At 34.5% G+C, this 14,359-nt stretch overlaps 1 non-coding gene across 1 annotated transcript; it reads right to left on the bottom strand.

Annotated features, from left to right (window-relative positions):
- Nucleotides 1–11,288: 11,288 nt before the first annotated feature.
- Nucleotides 11,289–11,395, bottom strand: LOC131177820 (small nucleolar RNA R71). Its single transcript, XR_009147098.1, has one exon. It is a non-coding gene; the product is annotated as a small nucleolar RNA R71 (small nucleolar RNA).
- Between the last annotated feature and the right edge of the window lie 2,964 nt (nt 11,396–14,359).

The raw sequence follows: 14,359 nt of genomic DNA, 5'->3' as shown, positions 1-14,359 counted from the left end.
AACAGATTCCATCTTGATTAACACCTACCTCCATATATAACTAGTAGGAGCCAACAGATGCCCATATACCCATACATAGTACAAGTATGAAAGCAGTATTAAACTCAAACTACCTATATACAAGATAACTGTGCTATCTCAGTTCTAAAGATTATATGCACTGATATGATTTATGACAAAACATTGACAAGAGTAAACTCCATGTGCTTGTCCATGTACTTGTCATAAGTGTCACAGGTTTGGCCTACTTATCATTTATAAGTGCCTATCATATTTGTTATATGGCATGAGACTCACCACTCCATCTTATTTATATCTCATATAAATAACTTGGGAATAAACATGAATACAATCTTTCTGGATAAGTCATGTCCTTATTATGAAGTATCCTCGATTGTGAACCTGTTTATGATACTTTGTACTAGAAATATTGTCACTCATATTCTTAATAACTTAAGAATAATATTTTTAACAAAATATCAATGGACCTTTTCTATTACACATAAATATATTATGTAAACGGAAAAGTGGAAATGTCTTTTATTAATAAAATATGTACAAGATACATACTAAATGATATGCTCTAGGGCATACTACTACCAATCTCCCACTAGCACTAGAGCCATTCATTACAATATCTTAGACCTATCTTCTCAAGAAGTTGGTCTAACTGAGTCTGTGACATAGGCTTAGTGAATGGATCAGCTGGATTTTCAGCTGATGCTATTTTCTGCATGGCTACATCGCCTCGCCCAACTATTTCTCTGATAATGTGGTAGCGCCTTTCTATGTGTTTGGATTTCTTGTGAGACCTTGGTTCATTAGCCTTTATGACTGCTCCATTATTGTCACAGTGTAGTGGAACTACTGACTCAATGGAAGGAACTACTGTAAGTTCTGTCATGAACTTCTTTATCCAAACAACTTCCTTTGCAGTATCTGATGCAGCAATATACTCAGCCTCAGTAGTGGAATCTGCAGTCGTGCTCTGTTTGGAACTCTTCCAACTGACTGCACCTCCATTACAAATGAACACATATCCAGAGGTAGACTTTCTATCATCGATATCTGATTGGAAGTTAGAATCAGTATAACCATCCAATTGTAAGTCTCCACCTCCATAAATCAAGAATAAATCCTTAGTTCTTCTCAAGTACTTAAGGATATTCTTGACAGCTATCCAGTGTTCCAAACCTGGATTGGATTGATACCTGCTAGTCAAACTAACAGCATATGCGATATCCGGCCTAGTACACAACATTGCATACATTAAACTTCCAATAGCCGAAGCATATGGAATCCTAGCCATCTTATCTCTTTCTTCAGGTGTCTTTGGAGACATCTCTTTAGAAAGGTGGATACTATGTCTCACTGGTAACAATCCTCTCTTGGAATCAAGCATGTTAAACCTCTTTAACACCTTTTCCAAGTATAGACTTTGGGATAAACCAATTATTCTTTTCACTCCATCTCTATAGATGCGAATCCCAAGAATATAGGTTGCCTCCCCTAAGTCTTTCATGGAGAATGTATTTGACAACCATAAGTTTATAGTCGTCAACATACCTGTGTCATTACCCATCAACAGTATGTCATCCACATATAAGACAAGGAAAGTGATAGCACTGTAACTAACCTTCTTATATACACATGGCTCATCCTCATTTTTGATAAAACCAAAGGATTTAATGGCTTTATCAAAACGGATGTTCCAACTCCTCGAAGCTTATTTCAACCCATAAATGGATCGCTTTAGCTTGCATACCTTGGAACCATCTTGGGATTCAAAACCCCTAGGTTGTTCCATGAAAATATTTTCTTCAATGTATCCATTGAGAAAAGCTGTTTTGACATCCATTTGCCAAATCTCATAATCATAGTATGCAGCTATTTCTAATAAAATCCTAATTGATTTAAGTATGGCAACAGGCGAGAAAGTCTCCTCATAGTCGATTCCTTGCCTTTGGCGAAACCCTTTCGCTACTAGCCTTGCCTTATAGGTCTCTACCATTCCATCAGAGCCAATTTTCTTCTTGAAAACCCATTTGTTCCCTATAGGTACAATACCTTCAGGTGGGTCAACAAGATCCCAAACTTGATTCTTATACATGGAATCATTCTTGGATTTCATAGCATCAATCCATTTTGAAGAGTCTATATCTAATATAGCTTCTTCATAGGTAAGTGGATCATCTCCATGATCTACTTCTTCATGAGTAGACAACTCTTGTTCTTCTTCATGAAGAAAACCATATCTCACTGGTGGGTGAGATACCCTGGTTGTTCTACGAGGAATAGCTGTAGATGTTTCATCAATGGGTATAGGTTGACTAGATGGATCTATATCCATCTGATCTGTTGGTTGGTCAGAATTCTCCAATTCTAACTCTATTTGCCTTCATTTGCCTCCTTCTTGAACAAACTGTTGTTCAAGAAATGTGGCATCTCTACTTATCACAACCTTTTGTGAAGTAGGCAAATAAAAATAATATCCAAAACTATCTTTTGGATATCCAACAAATCGACCTTTTTCTGATCTGGTCTCCAATTTATCAGTGTTCAGCTTTTTGATATAAGCTGGACAACCCCAAATCTTAACGTGCTTAAGACTTGGTTTTCTTCCATGCCATATCTCATAAGGTGTGGAAGAAACTGATTTTAAAGGAATCCTATTCAGAATATACAAAGCTAATTCTAATGCAAATCCCCAAAAGAAGATTGGCATATCAGTATAGCTCATCATACTACGCACCATATCTAATAGGGTACGATTTCTCCTTTCAGATACACCATTCAGCTGTGGCGTTCCTGGAGGAGTCAGCTGAGAAACAATGCCATGCTCTCTCAAGTATTCATCAAATTCAGTACTCAAATATTCACCTCCATGATCTGATCGAAGAGCTTTAATACTCTTTCCTGTTTGATTTTCTACTTCAGATTTAAATTCTTTGAACTTTTCAAAGGATTCATGTTTGTATTTCATCAAATACAAATACCCAAACCTTGATTTATCATCAGTAAAGGTAATAAAATAATGAAAATCGCTTCTAGCCATTTCCTTAAATGGACCACATACATCACTATGTATTAGCTCCAAAATATTTTCAGCTCTTAGCCCTTGTCCAACAAAGGGTGACCTAGTCATTTTGCCCTGAAGGGAAGATTCACAAGTTGGAGTAGGCTCAGAGCCCAATGAGGATAGAAAGCCCAATGAGGATAGAATCCCCATTTTCTCTAGTTTTGCAATCCTATCTTCTGCAACATGACATAACCTTAAGTGCCAAATATATTTTGAACTTGAGTTGGTTTTCACCATGGCATTGCATTCTTTTAGATCACTTGCATTCAATTTGTGTTTGTCATTATTATCCAAATAATAAAGACCATTATTCATATAACCCGAACTAACATATTTATTTCCAAAATAAATATTGCAAACATCATCTGTGAACTGAAATTCATAGCCATTTCTAGTCAAACTAGATATAGAAATGATGTTCTTAAAAGCATCAGGTACATATAAAATATTATCCAAACACAAAACATGTCCAAACATGTAAAAAGATTTAGATCCTATGGCTAAAGCTTCAATAGTTCAGCCATTGCCAATCCAGACTCTAACATCTTGAGAACGCAAGCTGCTACTATTTGCTAGTTCCTGCATATCATTAGAAATATGAGAACTGGCACCAGTATCTAAAACCCAAGTGTAGATGAACTATGAGTATCATCAGAATCTAAATAATAAGATATGGACATACCTTCCGAAGGTGTATCCTTCTTGTCCTTCAGAGAAGCAAGATACTTTGGGCAGTTCCTTTTCTAGTGCCCATCTTTCTGGCAGTGGAAACACTTTCCTTTGCCTCCTTCAGCTTTAGTCTTCCCTTTCTGTTTAGCTATTTTCTTAGAAGGACCAGGAATCTGAGGTTTCTTTTTCTTATTGCCCTTCTTCTTGTTGGACTTTCCAGTAGAAGAAGATGCAATCAAAGCTATCTCTTTTCCTTTATTGCCCGACATATTCTTTTGGGCAATAACCAGCATGTTGAGTAAACCAGCTAAGGTGCATTCTTGTTTAGTCATATGGAAATTTGTCACAAAATTCCCAAAAGACTCAGGAAGGGACTGAAGGATCAAATCCATCTATAGTTGGAAATCCATGTTGAAGTCAAGATGTTCCAACTACTCAATCAGCCGAATCATCTTGTGGACATGATCCCCAACATTCTGTCCCTCAGACATCCTCATGCAGAGCAACTGCCTAGATATCTCATACTTAGCATTCCTACTGTGCTCACCATATAACTCTTGTAGGTGAAGGAGGATCTCACTCGCACTCTGCATGTTCTCATCTTTTACGTAACTCATTACTCATGGAAGCAAGCATGTAACACTTAGCTCTCATATCATGCTCCTTCCACTTGTCCAAAGTTTCATGTTCCTCTTGAGTGGCCTCTGGAGGTAAGGGACCAGGAACATTTGAGTTTAGAACATATCCTATATGTTTAAGGTTCAGGACAAGTTTCAAATTTCTTAGCCAATCAGAGAGATTAGGTCCTGTCAACCTATTGCGATCAAGTATGCTTGCAAGGATATTGGATGGTGGTGGTTGTTCTGTGCTCATTTTTATCAGAAAATTAAGCTGAAAATAACTGATTAATTAGTAAATGTATCATTTAATTAACCAAAATGATTATGGTCTTTTAATCAAATTGGTTCTCCCACTAACTTAGCGAATCCTATACTTCCAAAGTAGAAAACGGAAATCCTAGTTGGATGGATTTCTAGTGGGTGATTGAATTCTTATAATTCTATTGATCATCCTCAGGTACATCCGTTATTAGAATTACAATAAACTATAAGTGAGCAACTCCTTACCCATCACATCTCATGTGAGGTTCAATCTTTTACCTAGCCCCTAATGCTCAAAATCTCAGGTACATCCATTATTGACTTATCTTGCATTAGTTAAGTTGATCCCATTGAGCCAGTAATTATGCAAATAATTTTAATGTCCTCAGGTACATCCAATATTGGCCACCAAACCATTTACATATTTACAACATCTCATGCTTAACAATTATTTTTAAGAAAATCTCTTAAATTAATTGCATCTTATGCAACTATTTAAAATTTCTTAAAATAATTGCCCTAATGGAGGGCCTATGTTATAATTACTTTAATTATAGCATTTCCAACTTAATCATTTGTTTGGAAGATTTTATAGTCATCCTAATTACTATTAAGGTCTCACTTTGCACATTATCCATTTAGCATGCATATATCATATAATTGCATACATTCTCATACATCTCATGCATTCATGGATAAGCAGTAAATATGGTATGATCATGGACTTTCTAAGGGATTTAATTCTGAGCCACCAAGAATTGAATCAGGGCATTCCTAGGTGCATTTCAGTCATTTATTTTACAAGAGTTACTGAAGGAGTACATAATCAATACTTGATCTTGAATTCCTCCCACTGGTCCCACCAATGCTCTTGACCTCGTTGAACTTCTTGCAATCCAATATTACATAGTAATCCTTGGCATACCAAGGCAAATTTACAAGAACTTAAATAAATGAAATTACAACCCAAAAATTATTACAAACTTAATAATACATGCCCAAAATAAATTAAATTAAATTAATTAATTTACAATCCCAAAGAAACATAAAAGAAATAAATCCAATCACATTGGTCTTTTATAGTCCATGATAATCCATCATGCATATCACTATTTAACAATTAAATAAAACATGCATACTTAAATTAAATTGAATATCTCATATTCAACTTAAAATTCCAGATTTGAATATGATTCAAATAAATTTAAAAATTCAGATTTGAATCTCATTCAAACAAATTTAAAAATTCAGATTTGAATCACATTCAAACAACTTTAAAAATTCAGATTTGAATCACATTCAAACATTTTTTTAAAAAAATCAGATTTGAATCACATTCAAACATTTTTTAAAAAATCAGATTTGAATTTTATTCAATCAATTTTAAAAATCAGATTTAAATATGATTCAAACAACTTTAAAAATTCAGATTTGAATCACATTCAAACAATTTTTAAAATTCAGATTTGAATCACATTCAAACAATTTTTTAAAATTCTGATTTGAATCATAATTTAATTATGTGATAAAAATTCTAATTAAACAATTTAATTAGATATAAAATGGATCTTAGATCATACAACAATTGCACATTCACCATCCATTTACCTTTGCACCTCATTGCGGTGCATCAACCATGCACACCATGGTGTTAATCATTTGTGCCGCCACCTTGGCTTTGTAACTAGCAATGAACTTTTGATCTCATGATCAAACACACAATTAAATCATATAAACATCAATCTAAATGGCAAATACAGTGGCTCTGATACCAATTGAAGGAACAGAAGCGTGAAAAACACAAGTTTATACCATTGAATTCAAAAATTTTCACCTAGGGTCACATACATCATGCAAGATTTATTTTTATCTATTTGATTTCAATGATAAACAACATATTAAAACTCTTTTAATATGTTTTTAGATCTGTATTTGCCATTTAAGATTTAAAATTAATTAGATTAATTTTAGAACCCTTGATTAAATCAAGAACGATTACACTAACCTCTTGATGCACTACAGTGTGTCTGCGCCTTTGAGATTCGTCTTCAGGACACGAGATGTTGTCCCTCTAGCTTGTCCACACCAAGAACACCTATGGCAGCCCTTGAACAGCTTCTAAAGCTTTTTCTATTAATTAGAAATTTAAGTTCTGCCTTTTAAGAGATTAGAGATGTAAACAGGATACTAGAAACAATTTCTAGTGTTCTTAATTCAAGAGATTGATGGCTAATCTCTTTGAATTGATGAGAGATGAAGAAGAATAGATGAAAAGCCTCAAAATGGCGTGACAAAGGAGAGGAGTGGCTGCTGGTTGTTTTTTTTCTTTTCATAACAACACTTAAATAGCTAGGTTAACGCATTAAACCCTTGCCACATGTCACCCTTTGATTAGCTCTAGGTTTAAGTGACCCAATCACATTGTGCCAAGTGTCAAACCTATATTTAATCTTGATTTTAATCATCTTACATGATTAAAAAAACATTTGGCAAGCTTATGTGTAATCCCATGTGTCACCATCTCATAGTGCCACGTGTCACACTATGAAATGACCAAAATGCCCCTATGTCTTAATTTTGAGTTCTTAACCCAAAATAATTATTTTTCTTCTTCTAATTAATTTATATCAAATATAAATTAATTAATTAATCTCTATTAATTAATTTCTCATTAATTAAATTCATATTTAAACATTTTAAATACAAATTTAATTTATACTACACATCTAATAATCTAGATTTGGTTTCAAGTCATGCTAGGGACTTTGCAATTTAATTGCAAACCAAACCTATTTAATTAATCAATTAAACTCTTTAATTGATTAATTAAATCACATTTAAATAGGTGATAACTTGTGTATGTGTGTAACTTACTAGGCTCATCACTAATTGGCAATGAGACATGATATCAACTCTTAATATCATCAGAACTCTTTCTTACCATAAATGATTTCTCTAAATCATTTTATGAACCTCATAGACCATGGTTAACACCTAGCATAGCATGCCATGGCCACCCAATTAGTAATAAGGTTTACCTTAAATGAACCTATAATCATATGTTACCATGCACTAGAATCTCTCTGTTACAAAATCCGAACTCAAGCTTGAGTCATGGTTTATGTCAAACTCCATTTGCTATGAATATTATGTTCTCTTTTAATTCCAATTTTTGATTAAAAAGATTTTCTCATCAGAAACTCTTTTCTGAATAAATCTATCTGTCCTGGCCAGGAACTTGAAACATCAAGAACAATTAAATGAACATAAGATTTTATCTCTATTTACTTAGAGGAACAGATTCCATCTTGATCAACACCTACCTCCATATATAACTAGTAGGAGCCAACAGATGCCCATATACCCATACATAGTACAAGTATGAAAGCAGTATCAAACTCAAACTACCTATATACAAGATAACTGTGCTATCTCAGGTCTAAAGATTATATGCACTGATATGATTTATGACAAAATATTGACAAGAGTAAACTCCATGTGCTTGTCATAAGTGTCACAGGTTCGGCCTACTTATCATTTATAAGTGCCTATCATATTTGTTATATGGCATGAGACTCACCATTCCATCTTATTTATATCTCATATAAATAACTTGGGAACAGACATGAATACAATCTTTCTGGATAAGTGATCTCCTTATTATGAAGTATCCTCGATTGTGAACCTATTTATGATACTTTGTACTAGAAATATTGTCACTCATATTCTTAACAACTTAAGAATAATATTTCTAACAAAATATCAATGGACCTTTTCTATTACACATAAATATATTATATAAACGGAAAAGTGGAAATGCCATTTATTAATAAAATATGTACAAGATACATGCTAAATGATATGCTCTAGGGCATACTACTAACAAAACCAAATTCTTATCGAATCATAAAAGAAAAACATAATCAATAAATAGGATTATTTTCATTCATTATAATTTTTTAAGTCTTTAAATATTTAGAAATTCCTATTGAGGTAAAAGTGATAAATCTATTAACTCCTACTTTAATATAAAATTTTCTTTGATTTTAATTTTTTTCCTTTTATTTCCTGTTGCAGAGTTTTTGGCTTCTATTTAGAATTAGATTTCCTTTTTAGCGTTTTATTTATTGAGGCGAGTCCTATTTCTATGGATATATTTTTCTTTTTATTCTAACTATTCACATGTGTATAGTCCTATTATATGATTTATTCCTATAATCATCTCTAAGGATTGGGATGACAATTGTTCCCAAATTCAACTCAATCCGACCCATCTCGAACTTGATCAATTTTCCTAACCTATACTGATGCATACATTTTGCATAGTCATTTAGGTCTAATTTTATAACCATTTTTATTTGATTATTAGTCATTTTTAGCTAATTTCATTAGTTAATTAGTTAGTTTTTCATAGTTGTCAATTTTGCATTAATTTGTAATTTTTACTTTGTTTTGTAGGAAAAATGGTGTTTTTGAAGGACTGAAGAGAATTTTGCCATTGAGGAGTGTCTTCTACAGCCAAAGATGTCAAAAACAAGTTTTCAAGCTGAAATATGCATTGATCAAATTGTGCATAACTTGCCGCATAAGCTATGCAGATCTGCATAAGGAGAAAAAAATCACTGTTCCAGAACCAACCGAAATGTGCATAAGGAGACTGCATAGCTTATGCACATTCTCGCCTCCCTTATGCACCTTCACGGAATTGTGCATAACCTATGCACCAAGTTATGCAGTTTCGCATAAGTGACTCAGAACCAGTCGAAAACTGCATAAGGGAGTGCATAACTTATGCAGTCCACTTATGCAGTCCCATAAAGAGTTCATTAATGAGCTGGCAGGAGATTCCCTCAAATAATTCCTCCTAGAACATACCATTTTAGGGCTCCATGTCAGAAAAATGCTATAAATAGTCTCATTTTCCCATTTTAGAGAAGGAGACAAGGAGCAGAAAAGGAAAGGAGGGTGGCGGAATTTGAAGAGTCACCTTCACCTTCCACACCATTTTCAACCAAGATTTGCAGATTTCTTTCTTTCCTTACATTTTTCTACATTTCTAGTGTTTAATTTCTTACTTCTTAGCTTAGATTAAAGCTTTATTTCCATTTAAACTCATTATATCTTGTAAGCATTATGGATAGTGAGTAGTTTACTTTTGATTCTGGAGTAAGGGTTGTAATATTTGAGATATTTTGTGGATTTTGATTGGGTAATCCATATTTTGTGGTCTTAATGAGTTTTATTCATTTCTTGTATGCTTAATGACATGCTTAGTGTAGGATCCCATTAAGTGATGTTCTTAATCCATGGTTGAAGCACCGAAAGGAGAAGGCCTTGTGATAGATAATCAAGAAATTGGACTTAATTAACTTAGACCTAGAAATAGGCTAAGGATTAAGAGGATTCACAGATTAATTAAAGAACTTAATGAGTCTTAATTAATTCTAACTCCACGAAAGTAGGATTAGTTTGATTAAGGCACTTTTTGTCTCACTCGAAAGGGAATTCAAAGGATTTAAGAATTAATCTCCTTAAAACCCATAAGTTTCATAAAATTGGATAACCGATTTAAATCCCAAAATAGCTCGAATATGAAATCCCGAACTCCGGAATCGCCTTTTTACCATTGTTAATTTCTAATCGAATTTAATTACTTGCCATTTTGAATATTGCCATATTTGAACTTGCTTATTTCAATTTGATGCAATTCTAGTTTAATTAATACATTGTTGAATAGAATATTAATTTTGCATATTTAGATTTCATACTCCATTACCCATCAATTCATTACTTTAATTTCAAAAATATTTCAATTTACTCAACTTTTTTATATCAAAAATTCAATCATTAACACAACTCCTCGTGGGATCGATATCTTTTCTATACTACTTGTACGACCCGTGCACTTGCGGTAGGGACGCATCAAGTTTTTGGCGCCGTTGCCGGGGAGTTGTTTGTTTAATATTGAATTTTTGATTATTTTAGTTGTTTATAGTTTTATCTTTGTTATCTTTTCATTTTGCGTTTGTTTGTTCTTTTTCAGGTACTTTTAATCTTTTATGAGAAGAGCTAGAAGCACAAGTGACACATCCTTATTGTTCAACCCTGAAATTGAAAAGTTTTGTAAGGCCAACAAGAAAAAAACCAGAAAAAGGAAAGAAGCATTGAGAGAAACTGAATTAGAAGCAGACATGGCTGATGAGAGGATTAGAATTGGTGTTGGTAATGCTGGAAATGATCGAAACAACGAAAATGCAGCCCAAGGTGAAGAAGTTGTTAATGCTAATCTGCCTAGGGGAAGTATGATGGATCATGCTTTTCCACGTTTTGATGACTTAAGAGAGAGCATAGCAAGACCAAGGAATGATGCAAATAGTTACAAGATGGATTTTGGAGTTCTTCAAATGATTCAAAATTCTCAATTCGGAGGTCATCCTTCTGAAAATCCACACACACATCTGAAGAAGTTTGCTATGATCTGTGACATGCAAAAACAACCTGAAGTGTCTGATGATGCAGCAAGATTGAAGCTATTCCCGTTCTCTTTAAAAGATAGAGCATTGGATTGGCTTGATTCTTTACCTCACAACTCCATCACAAATTGGGAGCAACTCACTGATGCATTTCTTGCACAATATTTTCCACCTGGAAAAACTCAAGAATTGAGGAATCAAATGACAGCTTTCAGACCAAGAGAAGATGAAACTCTTTATGAGTCATGGATGAGATGGAAAGAATTAGAGAGATTATGCCCACATCATGCCATTCCAAAATGGATGATAAATCAGAATTTTTACACAAATGTCACTCCTGCAATCAGAGGAATTATTGATGCTCAAACAGGAGGAGAATTTATTATAAAGCATGAAGATGAAGCTTATGAGCTATTGGAGAAAATTGCAAAGAATACTCATCTTTGGAGTAGTCCAAGAGGACCAGCTCAAACTCAAAAGAGGCAAGCTGCTGGAATGTATGATCTTGATCCATTCAACATGATTAATGCAAAATTTGATGCACTTACTAATGTTTTGGCTAAGAAGATGGAAGACTTGAGTATGTTGGTTAGTTCAACATCATCAGCTGGAAGTTCACAACAAGTGGCTTACGCAGAGGAAACTACCAGCTGTGGAGTAGATTATGGAGAACAAGCAGCATATGTTGGTAATTATGGAAACAAGCAAATGGGGAATCCTTACTCTCAAACTTACAATCCAAATTGGAGGAATCATCCCAACTTTTCATGGGGAAATCAGCAAAATCAAGTTCAAAATCAGAATTTTCAACCACATCAGCAACAAGGAGTTCCATATCAGCAAAATAGGCAACCACTGCCTAATTTTCAGCAGAAAAATATGAACCCTCCACCAAAACAGCAAGAACGAAATTCCACCATCAAGCTTTATTGCAATGATTCTTGCTAACCAAAATAAGCATGATGAGGAGATGAGAGAGATGAAAGCAAGGTGGAGCAGATGCAAACACATAACGAATCTTTGGAAAACCTGATTGCACAATAAGCATCTTCCTCAAGTGCTAAATCTTTTGGAAAACTGCCAAGTCAACCAGAAAACCCAAGAGAGCAATGTCAAGCTATTACTTTAAGAAGTGGGAAAGTTGTAAATAATGATGGGAGTGAAAAACATGAGAAGAGTGAAAATGATGAGAAGAGAGAAAATGAGAAAAATACCGATGAGAGTGAAAAACAAGAGAGTGCAGAAGAATGTAAAGAGGAAATTGAAGAGAAGGAAGAGAAATATATACCTCCTGAACCCTACAAGCCACAGCTTCCCTTTCCACAAAGATTTCACAAAGCCAAGCTTGATAGGCAATTTGGGAAGTTCTTAGAGGTTTTGAAGAAACTTTACATAAATGTGCCTTTTGTTGATGCTCTTTCACAAATGCCCTCTTATGCAAAATTCTTGAAAGAAATTCTCTCAAACAAGAGGAAACTTGAAGATGATGAAACTGTAGCTTTGACAGAAGAATGTAGTGCTATCCTCCAAAGGAAACTTCCCCCAAAGCTCAAGGATCCAGGGAGTTTTTCAATTCCATGCCACATAGGGGAATCATGTTCTACAAAAGCTTTATGTGATTTAGGGGCTAGTGCTAGCCTTATGCCCCTTTCCATTTATGAGAAGCTCAACATGGGAGATCTTAAACCAACCCACATTTCTCTTCAGTTAGCTAATAGGTCAATTAAGTATCCTGAAGGGATTTTGGAGAATGTGCCTTTGAAGGTTGGGAAATTCTACATACCAGTTGACTTTGTCATCTTGGACATGGAGGAAGATTTTAATATTCCAATTATCTTGGGAAGGCCTTTCACAGCTCACGAGAGCATTGATTGATGTGAAAGGAGAAAAGCTGACTCTTAGGGTTGGTGAAGAGCAATTGGTTTTCAATATTAATAACACTATGAAAAAGCATCATTCTGAAGCTGATACTTGCTTGAGAGTTGATATCATTGATGAGCTGGTTGAAGAACACTTCAGAAAGAAATATCCAGAAGATCCACTTGAAAATTGTTTAGTTCATGGAGGAGGCATAGATTATGACAACCCTCATGTAGCTGTATATGCTCGACACTTAGAGGGAAGTCCACCATTCATTTCTGCTCCAGTTTTTCAACTCACACAAAAGGAAAAAGCAGAAACTAAGCAACCATCATTCAAGGAAGAAGATGCACCTAAGGTAGAACTTAAGCAACTTCCTTCTCAGCTCAGGTATGAATTTCTTGGCACTAATAACACTTATCCAGTAATTGTAAATGCAAACTTGAGTACCTTAGAGGCTAATAAGTTGTTAAGAGTGTTGAGACAATTTAGGAAAGTCTTAGGATACACCATAGATGACATTAAGGGAATAAGCCCACACTTTTGCATACATAGAATCAGTCTGGAAGAAAATTGTAAACCATCTATTGAACATCAGAGGAGGTTGAACCCAAATATGAAAGAAGTTGTTAAAAAGGAAATTTTGAAGTTGCTTGATGCAGGGATCATTTACCCTATCTCAGATAGTACTTGGGTGAGCCCAGTACAGTGGTCAAAAATGAAAATAATGAATTAATTCCCACCAGAACAGTGACTAGTTGGCGAATGTGCATAGATTACAGAAAATTAAATGTTGCCATTAGAAAAGATCATTTTCCACTTCCCTTCATTGATCAGATGTTGGAAAGACTAGCTAGGCATTCTTACTTTTGCTATTTAGATGGATATTCAGGTTTTTTTCAAATCCCTATCCATCCAAATGATCAAGAGAAAACCACTTTTACTTGTCCATATGGAACCTTTGCTTATAGAAGGATGCCATTTGGGTTGTGTAATGCACCAGCCACTTTTCAAAGGTGCATGATGGCAATTTTCTCAGATTTCATTGAAGACATAATGGAGGTTTTTATGGACGATTTCTCTGTTTATGGATCTTCATTTGATATATGCTTGGCTAACCTTTCTAAAATTTTGCAGCGATGTGCAGATACTGACCTTGTGTTAAACTGGGAAAAGTGTCATTTCATGGTTCAGGAAGGGATAGTGCTTGGACATTTGGTGTCTAACAGAGGAATAGAGGTTGATAAAGCCAAAGTCGAAGTGATAGAGAAGATGGCCCCTCCTACCAATGTCAAGGGAATTCGAAGTTTCCTAGGACACGCCGGGTTCTACAGACGCTTTATCAAGGATTTTTCTAAAATAGCTAAACCTTTGTCTAATTTGTTAAGTAATGATAC

Source organism: Hevea brasiliensis, unplaced genomic scaffold, assembly GCF_030052815.1.
Source record: "Hevea brasiliensis isolate MT/VB/25A 57/8 unplaced genomic scaffold, ASM3005281v1 Scaf9, whole genome shotgun sequence".
NCBI lineage: Eukaryota > Viridiplantae > Streptophyta > Magnoliopsida > Malpighiales > Euphorbiaceae > Hevea > Hevea brasiliensis.
Note: the sequence above shows the minus strand (reverse complement) of the source record. Positions and strands in the feature narration are given on the sequence as shown.